General features: G+C 42.7%; 2 long non-coding RNA genes and 1 other non-coding gene across 4 annotated transcripts in view; 2 read left to right on the top strand and 1 right to left on the bottom strand.

Annotated features, from left to right (window-relative positions):
- The window catches only part of LOC105085283 (uncharacterized), a 65,026-nt gene that overhangs the window by 36,916 nt on the left and 7,413 nt on the right, over positions 1 to 20,697 (top strand). The window lies entirely within an intron of this gene.
- LOC116148973 (uncharacterized) lies at positions 14,007 to 17,294 on the top strand. Its single transcript, XR_004132633.2, has 2 exons — positions 14,007 to 14,326; positions 16,018 to 17,294. It is a non-coding gene; the product is annotated as an uncharacterized LOC116148973 (long non-coding RNA).
- TRNAT-AGU (transfer RNA threonine (anticodon AGU)) lies at positions 18,826 to 18,898 on the bottom strand. The gene has a single exon. It is a non-coding gene; the product is annotated as a tRNA-Thr (tRNA).

Below are 20,697 nucleotides of genomic sequence, written 5' to 3'. Positions count from 1 at the left end.
GTGGGTGTGGGTGATAGTGGGAATGTGGCAGCAGTAATGGGGCAGGCATGAGCCCTTCAAAGTGTCTTCTGGAGCTCTTGGACAAGTGGGCTGAGATGGCACCTGACCCAGGAGGGTCACAGGGCCCTGAGTATGTCCATCATCTCTGTTCTGCCAATGGGCTGAGGACTGCAGACCCCTCAGTAGACCATAAATGGGAGCTTATTGGTTCAATAGCACACTGACTCGTTTTAAGCGAAAAGAATAAAGATTTTTATTAGGGACTGTAAGCAGCATTCAATAATCCTCAAATTCACCTCATCAAAAATCAAGCCACAATCAATCAAACATAACAGTAGTTCATTCTTGCACAATTCATGAGTTAGGGCAAAACACTCATCACCTTATGTTAGGACATTAAGATAATTACTTAGCTCTTGAGGGCAGGCAATGAGGAGCTATACCTCATTTCTGATCACATAAACCAGATGTTATGGAAAGAGAGGTCGTTTGTATGAGGCAGAGAGAATTCTGGGCTGAATTCTTTGTGAATTCTTTGTGGCACTGGCTACAAAGGTCAAATGGTCACTAGTGGATCTGGGCCCAAACTTAGCTGAGAAAAATAGATGAGGCATGCTAACTTTGGGCAAGTCAAGTAAGTTGGAGGTGAGGCAAACTTAGGTGAGTGTAGTAAATGATGACCTCTCAATTTTGACAAGTGTTTGATGATTTAAAGATGAGAAATCTGCCTGTAACCTTGCCTCTGTTTGTACTTGTGCTTTCTATTGTTTTTGGTTCTTTTCCCCTAGAATTTTTTTAAAACCTGGAAGTTCAGAAGATGTTTTCACTTTTGTCTCTGCTGGACTAAGAGAAAAAAGATACTTATTAAAATCTAAGCCAAGAGAGGTAGGAAGAACAAACTGCCACCAGCAGTTATGGTGTCAGTGGTCATCTCTAGGGTAAGTAAAGACAGGGGTCCTCCCTGGGAGAGAGTTAAGGATGGAGCTGGTTGGTCCTCTTTCTATCCTTGAGTTTTTCCTCACAAGCTTTCGTGTGTGTGTGTATGTGTGTGTGTGTGTGTGTGTGTGTGTGTGTGTGTGGTTGGTGTTAACTTTTTTGGAAATAATTTTAAACTTACAGTAAAGTTGCAAGAATAGAAATAGAACACAGATCACCCATATATTCTTTGCCCATATTCATGTATTTTAACAGTTTGCTGGATTTGCTTTACCATTTGTGAGTGCTAAATACTTTCTATCAACACGTACATACACACACATAATTTTTTTCTGAACTGTCTGAATGAAGGTTGTATACCTCATTGCCCTTTACTGCTGAATCCCTCAGCGTGTATTTCCTAAGACTAAGAATAGCCTCTTGACCACGCTGCAGGGATCAATTTCACTCAATTTAACACTGATACAATATTTTGATCTAATCTACCTACTATATTCCAGTTTTTTCAGTTGACCCAATAATGTCCTTTGCAGCTTTTTCTCCCCTTCCAGTAATGGATCCAGATTAGCACTGCAATTAGTTGTCATGTTTTTTAGTCTCTTTATCTGGAACATTTCTATAGCCTTTCTTTGTCTTCAAAGACATTGGCATTTTTGAAGAATTCAGACCTCTTTCTTTAAAAAAAAAATAGAATGTGCTTCATTTTTGGTTTGTCTGATGTTTCTTGATGGTTAGCTTCAGGCTACAGTGTAGGCATAACCTTCAGACAGCATCATTCTGGAGGCACACAAAGTCCCTCTGCCTCTCCTTGGTGATGCTAATTTTGCTCCCCACTCACCTTTCAGGAGAACCTTTTAAGACCATGAAGATATTCTCCTCCTTGTTAACAATTCCCTCCAGATTTAGCAACCATTGATGATCCTTGCTTGGACCAATCTTTGCTCTGGTGGTTGCAAAGTGATGATTTCCCAACTCCAGCCCACCCCTCATTTACCAGTCAGCATTTGGCACACCTTGTGATTTTGATTCTGCTGTAAGAGCACATTTCCTTATAGAATTCAGAAAGAACTGATTCTGTTGTACAAATTTAAATTCTGTTTTTATACATAGGAATAGGATATTTTACTCTTATATCTGACAATGTACTAAAATAAGGTGTTAAAGAAAAGCTTAACTCCATCTTGGTTTTAAAATATTATGTTCTGAGGTGAGGAGGGTATAGATCAGCGGTAGAGCACGTTCTTAGCATGTACAAGGTCCTGGGTTCAATCCCCAGTCTGCCATTAAAATAACTAACTAACTAAATAAATAAATAAACCTAATTACCTCCCCCCTTCAAAAAATAAACAACATAAAAATAAAATTTAAAAATCTTTAAAAAATTGTTAAAAAAGGAAGCATGCAAACTAACAAAAAGTAAAGTTGAAAACAAAAAAATTAACAAAAAAAGACTTGAGCTAAAGAGATGTTTAAAAAAAAGGTTCAAAAAATATTTTGTTCTGCTTAAATATGGTGTAGGTAGAATGAAGATTGTGAGTGAGTTGGAGGTCTTCAGTTCTTATTAAACAAGCAAGCAAGTAAGGCCACAAACAGTTGACTCCCAGGGACTGAGGGCTGGTTGAAGAAGGACTTCCTCTTTGAGCCAAATCATCCCCTTCTTACTAGATAAAAAGAAAAGCTCCTCTGTGTGTATATACACTTTCCACCATGGACAGTAAGTAGCTTGACTCTAATTGCTTTCCTTTCCTGGCTGTTGGCAAATGGTGTGGCGTGGAATATCAGTCTCTCACGCAGAAGAGCAGAATGATTAGACAGCAAGCCCGCTAATTAGAATGTTAGGGCAGCATCAGGGCACCATCTCACTGCTAAAGTGCATGGAGGCAGCTGAGACTGAAAACCTGGGGCGAAAACCATGTGAAATATTTCTTGGTGCCCAAATCTCTAATACCCGGAAGAAAAAAATGCCAAGGACCAACCCCAAACAGGATTTACACTCTTAGGAAAGACGCAAGTTGAATTATAGCTGAAGCTTTGGGTCAATGCCAAAATGCGATGAAGCTGTGAAGGATGTCTGTTAAAGGTAGCAACGAGGTATACACACTTCTTTAAATCTTGCTCTAAATGCTGCTATACATTTTTATCTATAATGATTGGAGATGAATGGTCATGCTTTGTTAGCTTAATAAAGTATTCTATTTCAATAGAAAAAGCAGAGAGGTGTGGAAAAGCATGTTAACTTCTTTCTCCTGTGGGAAGAGTTTAGTTCCCATCTACAGTCACAGTCCAATGCCGGGTCAGCCCAGGAGTAGCCAGCTCAAATTGTAGTCATGGTTATAAGAGGGAAGAGTCCATGTGTGCAAACTCCAAAACCCAAACCTACAAAAGAAGGTAGCAAACAAGTTCCTGGGAGGAATGAGAGACAGTGAGAGGGGCCAGGGAGCCGGGGATCCTGCCCTGAACATGTGATGGGTATTGTGGCTCTAAAGTCGGGGAGATGACTTTTGGCATAGATGCCAATTGAAAAGTTGGTCAGGCCTTGACTACACCAGCCTCTTTTACTAGATGCCTCTTATCTACACCATGGGGCCAGTCTCTGCCATTTTCCAAACCCTTTCTGCCATGTTCCTGTTCTTTCTGATGCCACGTAGTCTAAACTGCTGAGGACTGGGGTCCTGTTAAGGAAATATTTTCCCGAGTGGTAGAAAACAGGACTTCCTGAAGAGATGCCTTGGAAACTGTTGATACACACTTCAAAGGGTGGAAGCAGAAGCCCTTCTTCGTTAAAAAGAAAGATTTTTGGAATCTAAAAAAAAGAGACACAAATGAAGTCATTTACAAAACAGAAACAGACTCACAGACACAGAAAACAAATTTAACGGTTACCAGTGGGGAAAGGAGGTGGGAAGGGATAAATTGGGAGTTCGAGATTTGCAGACACTAACTACTATATATAAAATAGATAAACAACAAGTTTATACTGTACAGCACAGGGAACTACATTCAATACCTTGTAGTAACCTATAAGGAAAAAGAATCTGGAAAGGAATATATGTAGATATGTGTATGACCAAAGCATCATGCTGTGCACCAAAAATGGACACAACATTGTAAACTGACTATACTTCAAAAAAAAAAAAAAAAAAGGACAACGATATGTTTAAAAACAAAGATGTTGGACGCCAGGCAGCGGGGAGGAATGTGTGAGGTGGACACACCGACAACCGCAGCAGTGTGGAGCTGAATGGCAGCCCACCATTTCCCAGCTGCATGATCTTGGCTATCAGTTACCTAAACTCTCCAAGCAGAGATTTTGTCATTCTCATCATAGAGTTAAAAGCACTTACCTCTTGGTGTTGTGAGGAGTAAATTTAATAATTTATATAAATTTCTTGGTACAAAGCTTGAAGCACAGTAAGCATTAAACAAGTGGTAGCCGGTGTTGGTAGCTATTACAGTCGTGCCTAAATTACGGCGCCTGGTGTTGAGATTCCCGTGCAGTCTGCCTCCAGCTTGCCTGCTTATCCTGTTTCCCACTGTCCATTCATTCCTTCATCCCTGCTCTGTGTGTTCATCATGAACTCGCACCAGCCCCAGCCAGGTCCCTGCCCACATCTTCCCTTATTCTCGCCATGGCTTCCGGATGACTAGCCCCTTCCCACGCTTTCATCTCACCCCCCGAGGCTCAGCTGAAGTCCCATTTCCTCCCTGAAGCCCTTGACAGCTAGTTCTGCTTTACTTCAGGCTCTTCCGTTCTCTGAAACACTATTGTAATTACTGTTTGTTCACAGAGTTTAGTGCTAGATTATATAGAGAAGAAATTTCTGTGATGATGGATATATTCTATAGCTGTGTTGGCCAAAAAGGAGGCACCCACCGTATGAGGTTATTGAGTATTTTAAATGCGACTGATGTGATTGGAGAGGTTAATTTTTAATTTTACTTCCTTTTCATTAATTGAATTTCGCACTTGAACTGCACTTGGCCCAGCGTGTCAACCATTGACCCTGACAACAGCTCTTGTAAGAGCTAATACTCTTGTGTTTCCGCTAGCCTTCTGGGGCCAAACCTCTTTTCTCATCCTGTGGTGTCCCCTTGGCTCCTAGAGAAATCGAGGGATGGACTTAGGGAACGAGGGAAGACATGGGACAGAGGGGCAGTACGCAGTCAGGGAGTTTGGGGTGAGCTAGACTGAAGGTGGGGTGAAGGGGGCCCAGTGCGTTGCCTCCCACCTGTGGATGAGTAACCCTGTGGAACTGGCTGCACACCTCAGCAGGATTTACAGGAGCCCTGCTCTGGGGACCCAGCAGGCCTTGCAGCCTTTCATGTGAATGAAGTCTCTTGGGGGCCACAGGGTCATTGTGGCTGACCTTGGGCCTGACCTTTGCAGGGACCCCTGGAGTTGGTGCTCTGGTATCCCTTTGGGCTAGACCAGGTCTCTGCTTGACCCTTCCTTCCAAACTGGACCCTTCTCAGAGAATCCTCACCCTGTCACTCAGTGCCAGCTCCTGATTTCAGATTCTTCAGAGCTGCCTCACTCTCCTCCCTGTCTGTCTTCAGTCTTTCTTCTGTATTTCCCAATAGTTTGTGGACTTTTAGAGATGGCAGACCTCTTCGAGAAGGTACTAAATGCTATGGACACCCTTAGAAGAATGCAGGTGGCCACATTAATATGCAGTTTTGCAGACTATTTCGGGAAGATCAGATCCCTTGAAGCCCAGGCCGAGGTCTGAGACCCTTGGCTAAGAACACTTTCTTTAGTCTGACCTTAGAAGTTCCATGTGCTATTCCTTCCTCTCTCAGCACGGGCTCAGCTCTGACTAATTCTGTCCTCATTGGGCAATGTTCTGATGACTGGTTGAGGGCTCTAGTTACCTTCATAACAGGAACAGGCACTCTAAATAGCGGTGAGGAGTATTTCAGTCACTATTAATATCTATCCTCGTTGGTAGGTTAATAAATTGGCATTATGGCTTATAAATCCTTTTCCCACCTCGCAGAAGAGTTTTTAGAGCCTGGTGATATCTAGGGGAAATACTAACATTCATAAAACAGTGGTACTGAGCTCCAGACCCTGGGCTGAGTGTGCCCTCCCCACCTCCACCCCCACCACCTCCAGTTAATTAGGGGATTCCAGCCCTGGATCTGTTGTGTAGTATCATTCATATCCTCAGTTGAACTTTGAATTTGCCCTTCTCTAACTCAGCTGGGCTTTATTCTGATCTAACCCAATCCTCTCGTTCACAGAGCACAGAAGTTTAGAGCTAGAGGACATGTGGAGACCATTTCTTGCAGAGGACCAGGGAGGGAAGTGGTGGGTCCAAGGTTCCATAGTGGGTGGTGATAAGGCAAGGTTAGAACCCCGTGGATTTATGTACCAATTCTGTCTCTCAATTTCATGATACTTTATGGATGATTTATCCTTGAGTTTGGGATAAAATGACCTAGGAAGTAGAACCTTTATCATATGTGTAGAGATACCTCATTGCCTGCCTTGAATATATTCTTGCAAATTTGATAATAAAGTGAATTTCAGTAAATTAAATATTCTATCATGTCTTTCAAAGATTAGAGATGTATTCCTTCCATAAAAGCTTTCAGCCTTGGGTGTACACATGGATATAATAGAAAAAAAATGCACTTAGAGCGAAAATAATTTTCCAATGAAATATTAAAATAATGTTCAGAATAAACCAACAACTATTAAAGTGTGAGATAATAATTTTTTGTCTAGAGGAAGATATAGCCTGTCTACGTCTTTACATTTAATAAGCATTTTTCTCTAGCCACAGGTAAATATTCCTTTGGAAAAGCTTCCTTCTTTCTGAAGGGTTTACCTTGCGTGATCACTTTTAATTGTTTATTTAACAGACTGGATTAGCTGGCTGCAATGTTTGCTTAGCAACTTGTGTAAATTTTTTATCATTAGAAGTCAGTTTTCCTGATGGCATTATTAAGATTTATTGCATCTGTAAATATGACTTTCTCTGCAGTGGGGGTTTTGTAAGTGGAACAAAGAAGGAAGTAGTTATTTTGGTTTTTACTAGCCATAGGCTCATCTATTTTCTAATTTAATTTAAAAAACCTCTAAAAGGTTATAGGAGATAATACTACGTTTCAGATTCTTTAGAAAGAAAGTCTGGCATCAGTTTTCCTTCCTCAGTTCCTTGCCATGATTATCTCTCTGGGGCCAACACAATCCTTGTAACTTTCTTAGCCTGGTCCTGCGGCCAGTACATTTTGTATGACAGATGATTCCAGGAGGAAGGAAGAGCTTAAACAAACGAGCTGCAGAGCCAATCCTCACACTTTACATTAATTAATCATTTCAGCCTGCTCCCTCACTAAACTTTTACCTAAAGCAGCTAATAGGAAGCAAACGGATGGGTTTGAATTTCATCTCTCTTTGTTTTCCCTGCTCACTCTCTGGAAAAGGGGCTAATGAGCAGTGAAATGGCCAGTCGTGAGCCGCCCAGGAGAGAGGCGCTGCCTGGGGAGCCCGCTGGCTGTGTAATCGGCTCCTGAATTATCACAAGGTTCCCCATGGTTTTATGAAGGTGTCTGAAACAGCCAGGATCCAGCACTGAGGGGAGTAAGGAGAGGAAAAGAAGGTGTTCCCATTGGCACGACGTCCACTCTGCCCGTTGGATGGAAGCTGTACTCCCCAAGAAGGCTCCTTAGAGAAAACAATTTACAAGAGGCAAATATTGGTTTGCAAAGTGTAACAAACTTGTTAGCGTTTATAGCACAGACGCTGACACTGTTTAACCTAATAGCAAGCTGTTGCCTAAACGTCTTTCAGAGGGTAATTAAAAGGCTCCTAGATGCACCGAAACCAATTATATTAAATTTTTATTTGTAGGGAGTACTCAAGGCTTAAGGTAAAAAAAAAATAAATCAGAATTCGTAACCCAGCCAAAGATGTCTTCTTGCCACAGGCAACAGGGCTGCTGCCAAGGAGATCCCAATTAAAGACCAGGGCTTGGTTTCAAAGGCGGAGACCTCAAATCAGCTTTCCCCTGACCCAACCCAGTGCTACTTTAATGAGGGAAGGGAAAAGTTCACTACTGCGACATTATTAAGTAGAAATTGAGAGAAAGAACTGGTTATTCCTTTGGGGAAAAAAAAAAAACCCAAGAAATGATGTGGGTCTACCTGAAGAAGTTTTAGTAGCAGCAGGGCTAGGAAAATCAATGTTGAGAGGGCTCTAAGAAGATGCTTTTTTCTAGAGAGCTGTATTCTTTGGGCATAATAATTGGTTCTTATTTGTTGTTTGCATGTTTGTTAATTGCCAAAAACATCCAGCAGGTCAGTCTGTATGCCCCGGCTGAGTTCCAGGAGAGATGTCTATCAGGTGATCCAGCTGCTTACTCTCAGACTGCCACTGACTGGCTGTGTGACCTCAGAGAAGTCACTTTCCTGCTCTGAGCATAAATATCCTAGGAGCTGTAAAGAGAAAGGAATACTTCCAGCTCTAGAAAGGGTCAGTCCTGCAGTAACAATACTCTGGATTCAGAAAATATCTCCTGTAACCCCTAAGTAATTTGGAAAATGCTGTCAGCCCTTAAAACTCTCTGCAGTTTCTTGTTATTGCAGTTGGAGTTACGGGCAGGCAGTGAAGTGAAGTGGCAGGCGCAAGGTGACCTTGTCATTTTTCAGAGGAGGATAGAGAACTGCACTCCTGACTTCAGCCCAGCGCTTAAGCCACTCAGGCTAGAACTGTATGGAAAATTAAAGGAGTCTGATGGAATTTAATGTTTGGTTCTCTCCTGAGTTAACTTTATCAAATCAACTCAGACATTTGGTTCTTTCCATTTTCTATCAGGCCTCTCTGCCCTCTTTGTTGTTTGACCAGAGTTCATCAACAGGAGCTGTAGCCAAGATTCCAGGGAGTGATGGCATCTTTTTATGTCGACTTTGGCTACATCGGTGGGGTGTGGGATGTGATGTGAGCACCTGCATGTGTGGGGACAACTCATGTGTCACAAACTTCCTTCCCAGGAGGATGTTCTGACACCCATTTTCCATGTTCCCAGCCAGGGCTGTTTCCGATGTCTGCATGAAGACATGGACTGGCTGGGAAATTTGGGGCTCTTTGCAAGGGCGCATCTTTGGCTGGCAGCTCCCACCTGTGTTTCTTGGCCCCACCAGACATTCTCTGCTCCAGCTCCCTGCCACAGTCCTTGAAAACGGCTCTGGGAGGTCCTGGGGGAATCTCAGGTATGATCCACACATGGGCATTTGATACGTTCACTGCTTTCTCTCTCCAACTCTGACTCATAGGATGCTGACTCTTTTTTTTTTTTAATTGCAGTATAGTCAATTTACAATGTGTTAATTTCTGGTGTGCAGCATAATGATTCAGTTATATATATATATTTCTTTTCATATTCTTTTTCATTACAAGGCATTGAATACAGTTCCCTGTGCTATAAAGTAGGACCTTGTTGTTTGTCAATTTTGTGTTTAGTAGTTAGTATCTACAATTTTTGAACTCTTAATTTATCCCTCCACAATTCCTTCTCCTCCTGGTAACCATAAGTTTATGTCTGTGAGTTTGTCTCTGTTTTGCAAATGAGTTCATTTGTGTCCTTTCTCCCTCTAGATTCCACATATAAGTGATATCATATGATATTTTTATTTCTCTTTCTGGCTTATTTTGCCTAGTATGACAATCTCCAGGTCCATCCATGTTGCTGCAAATAGCACTATTTTATTTTTTAATGGCTGAGTAATATTCCATTATATAAGTAGTATTCCATTATATAAGTAGTATTCCATTATATATACACAGCTTCTTTATCCAGTCATCTGTTGATGGACATTTAGGTTGCTTCCATGTTTTGGCTGTTGTAAATAGTGCTGCTATGAACATTGAGGTGCATGTATCTTTTCAAATTAGAGTTCTTTCCAGATATATGCCCAGGAGTGGGATTGCTGAATCATATGGTAAGGCTATTTTCAGTTTTTTGAGGAATCTCCATACTGTTTTCCATAATGGCAGTGCCAAACTACATTCCCACCAGCAGTGTAGGAGGGTTAGGATGCTGACTCTTGTCACTGATGCTCTAGGTCTTGATGTAAGTCCCTGGGCTGGGAACTGAGGATGACTGAACGTGTCGTCTCTGACTGTAGCCCATTACTCTTGAATCAAATTTCTCTACCTCCTTTCTCTCTTTTTTTCAGGATAGGACTTACTTTAGTGAGTCCTTAGTTCTTCACATAAATAGACTCCTCATATTTGAGTCTTCAGGCTCAAGCTGAAGTTCTTACCTCTGTGGAGTCTAGATGTGGAGTCAAAGCTGCCCTTGGGCTCTTGATATCAGGATCCATGATGCCCAAAGACTGTAGGGAGAACCCTCAGTTAACTCACTGTTCCCCTGGTGTGAGATGTCTCACCATGGGACAGGAGGAGAGGAAGGTATCTGGTCCCCAGTTTTGTGGCCTTGCTGCCCTCCCAGAACACCCCCAGGCTCACTTTGACCAAAGTGAAAAGTGGAGAACTTGCCTTTGCAACGACCCTCTCATCTGTCTCTGCTTCTGCCGTTCTTCAATGCCTGTTACTGGAGGTATGATGTATCCTTAAGTGCCACCTCTCTGCTAGGACTCTCCAGGGGGCTGCCTGTCTTGGCCTGACTGTCATCGGCAGGGCCTTGTGCTGTGAGCCCCTTCCCCTCTTTTCCTCCCATCAAAGCTTACCTGTCCAAGGTGCCACGCCATCAAGAGCTGCTCTTTTCTGGAAAATGATAAGCTGAGAGGTTGGATAATGATCATGACTTTGCCCTATCTCTTCAGCTGACCACCCCTGATGGAATGTGATCAGAGTTGAGAGGTGATATCCACCTTTGGGTTTCAGGACTGAAGACCAAGAGCCTTGCCGTGAACATGAAAATGACAGCTCGCTGGGGAATGGGTAGGGCCCCTGCCTGTTGAGATGTGTTGACAACCCACATGTGTGGCCCTTCACTTACATCCTCCAGGGAGCCTTATAAGCAGAACTTGCAGTTGGATGACTGTTTAGATGCAGAACATGCTGCCTCTCTGCAAAGGCACTTGTGCCTGATGATAGTTAAGATAATGCATGCTGTCTGTCTGCTGGAGTAAGGAAAGCTGGCAGAAGAGATCAAGTCTAGGGCTTCATTCAGGAGGCAACAGAAGAATTGAAGGTGGGTATAACAGAATTAAAATGATGACCAATGGAAGCCATGGAAGTAAGAGAAGTGGGTGAGGATACAAGCAGGCAGAAGAGGGTATTGGAAAAATTTGATCCCAATTATTTTATGGAGAGCTGGGTTCTGGACACAGAGAGGTTTAAGGAGGAATAAGGTAAGTAGGTAGAGGGAAGGTACTGAGAAGGGTGGAATAATGTTCTCCTTGGAGGAGCCTGGGTGAAGGTCATTGTTAGATAGAAGGACAAGGGCAAGGGTACTCCTCTGGAGGTTTGAATACTCACCCTCACAGCAGTCCTGGGTGAGCAGATGGGAGGGCGGATGACTGGAAGAATGAATGAACACTGCCAGTATACTCTCTGAGCTTACAAAGACTTGTTGGGTGAGTCAGAGTTATTAATATAAATAGTAACGGTGGCAACAATATGTCCCAGTGACAGTCCTATTTTAAAAATTAACTTTAAAGTCTATTTTAAAATGTTGTTCTAAATCCCATGTACATTCTCTTTCGCATTCTTTTGAAGATTCCAGTCTGTTATTTACAGTGTTTATTACTTTTAAGCATATGGGAGTACATATGATGTCTGTCCACTTTTTTTTTCCAGAGCTAGTAAACAGACTGGGAACAGGACCGATATAGTCATATTCATTCTGTCATTGACCTTGGGCAGGCTCTCCAAGGTCAGTAAGGGTGGTTGGATTTTTGTCAGAATTGACTTGTTTTCAGCAGGAGCTGGGTCTCCCGCCTACTAACATTTGTAATCTTTCCTTACTATCTAGCCTGCTGTAAAATTACTAGTACAGTTTCCCCAGGCAATGACTTCGTGATTTTCTACTTTTTTATTGATCAATAAACAGTTTTAAACCAAAAAACCCCACAGTGAGAATAGAAACTTATTTGCTACTTGTAACTACCTGCCTTGGAGAAGAAAAAGGGATTGGGAAGATAAGAGCCTGAGGCTCCTGCTGCCTCCCTGATGCCAACACCAATAGATGAAAATAGAATAATGCAGTTGTAGGTTAACAAAACAACGTTTGACTACTCTTTGCTGAGTACCTGGTCATCTCATGAAATTAACCCCTTGTGTCCTTGACCCCTGGATCTGTGTATCACCTTCTGAAAACCTCAGGAATGCAGACTTCGGCTGGTGTGTTCACTACTCCTTTTCCAGTGCCAAGCACAGTGCCTAGCATCACATTAGGGTTAAGGAAAACATAAGGGAGCTATCAGGATTGAGAATAAGAGGGTGAATTTATTTTTCTGTTATATTGAGACCGGTTTCCAGTAATTTCCTTGCATAAGTTCCATCTCTCCAGCGAGACTTAAGGAGAGAACCCAGGCCCTATGTGTTTTCTTTTTCCTGTGGCATCGAAAGTAGTTTATGACCACGGAAATACCCTCCAGGCGGTAATGAGTATGTTTCCAATGGTTACGGCTTCCCATCATCCTATTTGCTTTCTTTTGGTTGTGTTTTCGGGTAAATGGAATTTTGAAAATAAGTTTAGAAAATAAGGCAATATTTTTTAGTAAAACCAAATCAATAACCAGCTAAGGATAACAGAAAATTTGTGATTCGAAAACTGTTCGCATGGGCACATTTTGAAGGATGGAAGAACTTTCTTCTCATGTTTGTTGATATCATTTGTTTTATCCAAGGAGGGAGGATGAAATGAAAGCGTGCTTTTTTTTTAAGCAATATTGAGTCATTTGCTTTTCTGATAAGAAATGCTGAGAAACAGTCAACCTTTGTTTTTCCTGGATTCCACAGGAAACTTACTGACAAACTCCTGATGTCTACGTAATGCTTAAAATCCAGAAATGGCAAATTCAGTGACGACACAGGCAGGGTATCAAGAAAAAGGGAGGGATGGAAGAGCTAGTTTATAGTTCATCAAAGTAAGAATACCCTCTCTACAAATCTTCCTTAAATAAAACATGTGCTTTAACTCACCAAACATGGAATCACAGACTTTGGGACCTGGAAGGGCGTTGGGAGCCTCTATTTCAGTCTGCTCATTTACATACAAGGAAACGATCCAGAGCTTTTTGAAACAGACCCGTGACTGTTTGAAGTCACGTGTGAGTCAGTGGCAGAGCCCTCCTGCTCTGGACCCCAGACCCGGGGGTTGAATAGGGATCACCAGCCCTGATTGTTCTCGTGATACCCGCAGGACACAAAGCTGTGTCCCAGTCGCAGATGGGAGCCCAGGTAGCCTTTTCCTTCCATGCCTTTGCTAGCCCATTTTTCTCCCAGGGGGCCTCCTCAGGTTGCTGGGTACCTCGGGCCCCAGGGTAACCCTTTCCAGGGGGTTGACAGAAAGCCTGGGTGTGTGGCCGGGAGTGAGGTTCATTGCCATGAGGCACTGAACCCACTCCTCCACACCAAGAAGGTTGTCCAGTGCCCAGGGGCTCCGTGTGTCATGGCTGCAGCCCAGCAGACCCACTAGCAGTGAGGCATAAAGCCTTTCACTCAGCCAACTGATGAAAACTCTGTCCTTTTCAAAATGTCCCAGAAAGCCAAAATAACTCATATTTCCCACGCAACGTTAGAGCAGATTTATGCCCCTTTAAGAACACATGGGGTGTAAAAAGATGAAGGGAGAGAGGGCCTAAAATTTTACATATGGCACCAAGGTAATCCTAGCCGAGTTGGCTCCTCTCCGGAGAGCGCCGGCAGGGTATAATTAGAACGGAGATCGCCATCCCAACAGATCTATACTTGAGCAAATCGTGGCTTAAGACAAAATTGGAACCAAGGCTAAATTTATCAATAAGGGAGTTTAAAAAAAGGAAAAGAAGACAAATGAAGTTGAAATTTCTCCTTGTTTATTTTAATGTGCAGAACATTCGCTAGCTGATTTATGCCACAGCTTCAGTGTATTTTTCATTTTTTATTTATTTTGCAGTTAATTGGATTTCCAGGCTCTGCAGCCAGTCACTGCAATTGATCCTTGAAAAGATGGATTTATTGCTTAGACAGGCAGAATTCTGACAATCTTCAGAGGTTGGAAAATAGAAGAAAACAGCCCATACACAGAGCACTGTGGGTCACCATTGAGTCAGACCAGGAAGATACGTTACAGCCAGCAGGTTCATGCCAGAAGTTCAGCACCAGGAGTCTTCTTGCTAAATGTGCAGCACCCGGACCCAGTGGAATCTTTTGTAGGGTGTTGTCAGTCATCCATGCTTAGGAGGAAATAAAGCTTACGATGGAGACACCAAGGTAGATATCAGATCCCAGAAACGTTGGAAAATTAGCTAAACTTGAAACAGCTCACAAACTTGGTGGCTCACTCTGGAATGGGACCTTATTTTCCCTGCTGGGTAGCCCTGTTGGAATGGCATAATGGCTCGTGGGGGCAGAATCAGTATGGAACTCCTGTCTTCAGCTACTCTTAGCAGAGGGCTCTGGAAATTTGCCAGTGATAAGCAGCAGAACATTACCCTCAGTTCTGCAAAAGTCTGACATCCATTCAGCCATTTGCATATCTTGCATCCATGCATCCATGCATCCATGTAATAATTTTTTATTGAGCCCCTACTATATGCTAATCCCTTTGCCTGGTGCTGAGCATAGAGAATGGATAATAAAACAATATTTTTTCACAAGAATGGAAAATATTTGATAAACTTAGAATGATGGGCTTATTAAACTATAGTGTTATTTACAGCCATAGTTCATCAACCACAAACACAATAATGTGTTTGCATGACATGTTACAACAGAAGCTTTATTCGGTTCATTCAGAAAACATTGGCAAAATAAATTTCAGAGGCAAATTCAGATACAGGCTTCAACGTATAAAGTTGTATGTAACAAAAAATACAGGTGCTACTTATAACAATAACTAAGAGATAAAAACTAATGATAAACTATAGTTGCACAAAGGATTGTAAACATTTTGCACACTTGTCAGTCCTTTCTTTTGGGCAAGGTGATATTTTGATGACAAATAAATTAACAGATACACACTTGAGTGAACTATTTCCATACAATACAAAAAGAAGTTTGGTTTGCTTTCTTCTTGTAAACATAAGTTTTGCAAAAAATGAAAAATCAATAAAATTGCCTTGCAGGCCAACTAGAGATTTATACCTGGGCAGCAAAGTGATTTTGGAAATGCTTTAAGTGTTAAATAAAAATTTAATTAATAATTAATTAGTATCTTTTCAATGGTATTTTATACATAATAAATGACAAGTCCTTGTCCTCATGGAGATTATAACCTATTGGGCAAGGACTAATTACAAATTTGCTGAGTATCAGGAAAGAGAAGTTCAGGAAGCTGCAGGAACGTATTACAGGGGGACCTACCCTGGTCTGGGGGTTGGGGAAGGCTTCCAGGAGGAAATGCTGTGAGCTGAGACCAGAGACTGAATATACAAATAGACAGTAGTTAGACCATATGTGAAATAGAAATCTGACCCATAATCTGCAGCAACCAGCCCGGGACACCAACCTATTATCTACAGTAACCAGCTTGGGCGGCCAGCCTGCTGTCTGTAAGTCAGACTTGTAGGAAGTCAGACCACTTTCTCCAGCAACCAGCCCAGGAAGCCAAACAATAACCCCTGTAACAACTGGCCCGAAACAGCCAGGACTGTATTAATAACTGATGGCATCCTTAATTTTTGTCCTTACTTAGAATCAACCAGAGAAAGCCAAATATGCACCCCTAACCAATCACGTAGAATGGGCTACTGCTATACGTACTGCTTTCCCATGCCAGCAGCCTCCAACCAGGGCACGCCTGAAACCTGTCCTTTCTGCCTTATAAAACCTTCCTACTCCTCTGCCAGCCTCTGAGACTCAGCCAAAACCCAAGCGGTAGTGGCTGACTCCCTTGCTGTAGCAAGCTCCGGATACACAGCCTTTGCCTGTTCTCACTTGATTGATCTCTGTTGGTTCCACAGACCTGAAGAATGAGCATGTGCGGGCCAGACAGTGGCCAGGAAAAGAGTGTTCCAAGAGATGGAACAGCACGTGCAAAGACCCTAAGACAAGAAAGACTAAGGTACCCTCTTCAAACTGAAGAGTCAACCATGACTGAAATGTGGAGGACGATGCAGAGACTGGAATAAGATAGGGCTGGAGACAGGGTTTTGGGGGGAGGGTTGGGATCCTGCAGGACCTTGTGAGCTGTGTTGGTGACTTGGGCCTTTATCCTAACCTAAACCTCTTTTATGGCTGATGCTTGGGAGTTTCCTCCTTAACCAGTGCGTTTCCATTGTGACTGGTCTCCAGCTCCCGTCTGCTGCTGTGTATGTGAGCTGCTTATGTCCTGAGGGCTTACTTGCTTTGAGAACTTTTTGTTTTTTGTTAGCATTGTTTTCCCGACGCAGATGTATGGGCAAAGATGGCTTACTGTGTGGGTCCTGCTCTATGCCAGGACCAGCGTTCCTGTCCTTCTGAGCGGTGATAAAGGATTCCCCAAGCTCCTCTCTGTCCCTGCGCCCAGCCTGGCCTAGGAGGAAAGGTCAATGTAACAGAGACTGAGACTTATTCCTATATCTGTTCTCACCTTCTATGGTGATAGAACATACTGTCAATTAGATTGGAGGTATTTCCCAGTCTCCTTTGCAGCTCAGTAATTAATAGGCTTTTGGCTAAGGTTGGGCCAATGGAGTTCAAGGGGAAGTGAATATACAACTTCTGGACATGCACCTAAAAGACCAGGGCATGCCTTTCACTTTCCACTGGCTGCGGTGTAAAGGTGGTACCATTTTGGACGATGCGTACCAGGGATGGCAGAATGACCAGAAAGAGCATCATGACTGACGGGGACTGCTTACATCTGGAAAGTAAGGCAAGAGAGAAATCTTTTTATCTTATTCAAGTCACTATTATTTTAATCTCCGCAACCGCAATCTCTCAAAGTGTGGTTCCGGAATCCCTGGGGGTGTGTGTGTAGGGGCGGGGAGACTCTTTCATGAGGCTCATAACAGTACTGACTCTTTATTTGCCTTTTTTATTCTCATTTTCTCATGAGTAGATTCCTGAGTTTTCCAAAGGCTAACATGATGAGTGATATCACAACAGGTTGAATGCAGAAGCCAATACACGAATACAGCTGTCTTCTGTTAAGCCAGATATTAAAGAGCTTCGAAAATGTGAAAAACAATGTCACCCTTCTCAATCAAATTTTTTTGAAAATACAGTTTTTTAAATAAAAATTATGTTTATATCTTTATTATTGCTATTTTAAAATGGCGATTTGTTTAAAAATTCTTTTTTGTTACTTCTAGTTTTTTAAAAATGTTATTTATTTATTTATTTTTAAGTGACACACAGTCAGTTACAATGTGTCAATTTCTGGTGTACAGCACAATGGCTCATGCATATACATACATGTATTTGTTTTCATATTCTTTTTTGTTAAAGGTTATTACAAGATACTAAATATAGGTCCCTGTGCTATACAGAAGAAATCTGTTTGAATTAAAAAAAAGATTTTTTAACAGAGGTACTGAGGGTTGAACCCAGGACCTTGTGTATGCTAAGCACATGCTCTACCACTGAATTATACCCTCTCTCCAGCAATTTGTTTTTAAAATAGCAGTTTTGTTAAAAAAAAAAAAACAAATGCATGAAGGAATGTTAATTTTTTTTTTCCATTTTAATTTCTAATGGTAAATATGGAGAGACGTAACCCACACATATGAAAGCACTTTGGGGCTGTCAATAACAAAGTCCATAAATGTTTGAGAACGACTGTCCTAACTAATCCAGGGAGCTAGACGTTCCTTATTGATGAAAAGTTACCAGCTCCAGGTCCCATGTACCTGCTGTTCTGGGGATCAGCCGAGGTGGCTGTCACTCCTTCTCTTTCTGCACCCTGCTTCTGATCTCTTCTCTCCTGGTTTCCTTTGATTCTCCAGGAATTGTTCAGTTAACATAGAATCCACTGAACATTTCTTTTCCCCTCCAACCTTCACTGCTTCACTCAATAATGAAGTCCCTAATATGGGCTAGGGCGGTGCTTGGTCTGCAGGTCAAGGATGACCGGGACACGGTTGCTACTTTGGCTTGGCTCACAGCAGTGGAGAGGGGCGGTGAGCAGACAGTGGCAGCTCAGGCACTCCTCAGCATAGTCATGGATTGTGTCGGGTGTGGAAGTGACACAGAGAAGGGCTCTGCCTTGGGGGAAGCGGAGGCAGTGTGCAGGGGGGTTTTAAGGCAGAGGTGACTTTGAAGGAAGCTGAAAAATAAATATAAATTAGCAAGTTTCTATGCAAGGAGTGCTGGGAGGGGGAAGGGCGCCCAGGCAGAGGAAACAGCAGGGGCAAGGGCACGGTGACTTCATAGGGCAGGGTGTTTTTGGAAAAGTCTCAGTGGTTCATTATGGGCCAAGAAGCTGGAAAGGGGCCAGGACTCATTAAGTAATGATAAACAATTTGACTTTTAGTTTTAAGGCAGTTGAAAATCATGGAATAATTTTAAACAGAGTGTGATGTGATCATATATGATTTCAGAACGGTAGCAAGGGTTCTTCACCTTGCTTAGGGGCTGTGTTCACCTGCTTCTGAGAGATGCTGCTACATTTTGGCAGGGCTGGTGGGTGGGGGGTCTCTCTGGGGAGACCCCTTTATTCCACACTTCACAGCCAATTAATGGCCCCTTCATTTTTGAGAGGAGGCAGGGGACAAATGATTCTGAGTGTGGATGGTGAAGTATGTGTTTTTTGAAATTAATTAAATCATTAAATTATTTATTTAGGTTAATGGAAGTAGTGGGGATTGAACCCAGGACCTTGTGCATACTAAGCACACACTCTACCACTGAGCTATACCCTCCCCCCAAGTCAGGGTTCTTTTTATTCATCTGTCTGCATAGAACCCCAGGCATTAGTGTCTAAACTCTAGGGAGGGAAGGGCTGTACAATAATTAAAAAGAGCTGTTTTTTGTCTGTAATTATGACTACTTAGCAGTTACAACTAATTACAACTTTATAAGTTTGTCACTAATGATAAATATTTTTGAGCACCTAATACGTGCTGGGCGCCTCTTATGCTGCACGTGCCAGTGCATGTCATCCTCACAGCAACCCCTTCAGCTACGGCCTATGCTATCTCCCTTTGTATGAACAGGGTATTGAGGCAGAGAGAATTTATGGGATTAAACGCTGCCGCCTGGACCCTGAGGCTGCACCCTTGACGGTCACCCTGCACTGCCTTCTAGTCAGAAGACTCCATGCAACAGGTTGGGGGACCTGCAGTGTCAGTTCATTACGGTCATAACTTTTCTCTTCTCACCAAGGCCCGAGTGACTGGAGAACTCACAGGTTAGAAGACTGACCAGCAGCTTCAGCGTTGCCTGGGAAGCTTGTTAGAAAGGCAAATTCTGGGGCCCGACCTCAGACCTACTAAATCGGAGACTGTGGAGTCGGGGCCCAGCAAACTGTTTTTCACAATCCCACTGGGTGATTCTGATACATATTGAAGTCTTAAAAGTATGGGATTAGAGCTAAATCCTGGGATGGGGGTGTGCGTGTGGACGGAGGGGGAGGGAACAAATCGGAGGGAGAGACTGGAAGCCAAAGCCCATTTTGGAGGTTGTTGCCGTCACTAGGGTGAGAGCTCAGCCTGAAATCAGATTCTGCAGTTTCGGATCATCTGAGGAGATTTTGAAACATACCAGTGCCCTGACTTCACCCCAAACCTGTTAAATCCGACTCTCTGGGGCATAGAACCCTGGCATCAGTTTGTTTGATTGTTTGTTTGTTTTAAGAAAAGTATCCCCCAGTGATACTGATGTGCAGCTAGGGGTAAGAAAACATGGCTCTCAAACTTGAAGACGCATCAAAATCTCCTGGAGAGCTTGTTAAACAGAGGCTACTGAGCCCCACTCTCAGAGTGTTTGATTTAGCAGGTCTGGGCTGCAGCCTGAAAATCTGCCTCTCCAGCCTGCATCTCTGTATCTCCAGTTCCCAGATGCTGCTGATGCTTCTGGTCCAGGGACCACACTTGGCGAATCACTGCCTTCCTTATGTGTTCACCAATAGCCCTGGCAGGTTAAGCACAGTGGAGGCTTAGGACGGGAGCTGGAGGGCCCCTCCTTCTGCAGTTAACTGGGTCGAGCCAGTGTATCGATGTGTCTATGACGTGATTTATCTCGCTGAAGATGTGAAACATTCTAATTAATTATCTAGACAGTTTTACCTGGCAGACATATTTATTACTTAAATTTTTAGACCTAAAATTTGTCTTTCCCCAGGACAGTGATTGCTTGAGAGTTGATAAAGAAAGACCAACTTTCGTTTCTCAGTTTTGCCCCTTAAAGGATTTCCCCCAACGTATGGACTTGCAGAATTCAAGTATTCTGAGGGAAATGCTAAGGTTTAAGGTATCATTTTAGATCTACAGCCAGAAATCAGGCTTTTAGAACGATCATAGTTATGGGGCATTCAATAGAATACTCATTACTCAAACAACTTCTGAAAATAGTCCAAGGCAATTTAACTTTTATTCCTGCTGTAGAGCTTGTCACCATTTATTAATCTTAATTTCCCTCAACATCACATATCAGATGAGAGACCGATTTTTTCCCCTCTGTTTCCATAACATTAATATTTAAATGGCAGAGTATGGCACTCA

This window comes from Camelus dromedarius, chromosome 2 (assembly GCF_036321535.1).
Source record: "Camelus dromedarius isolate mCamDro1 chromosome 2, mCamDro1.pat, whole genome shotgun sequence".
NCBI lineage: Eukaryota > Metazoa > Chordata > Mammalia > Artiodactyla > Camelidae > Camelus > Camelus dromedarius.
Note: the sequence above shows the minus strand (reverse complement) of the source record. Positions and strands in the feature narration are given on the sequence as shown.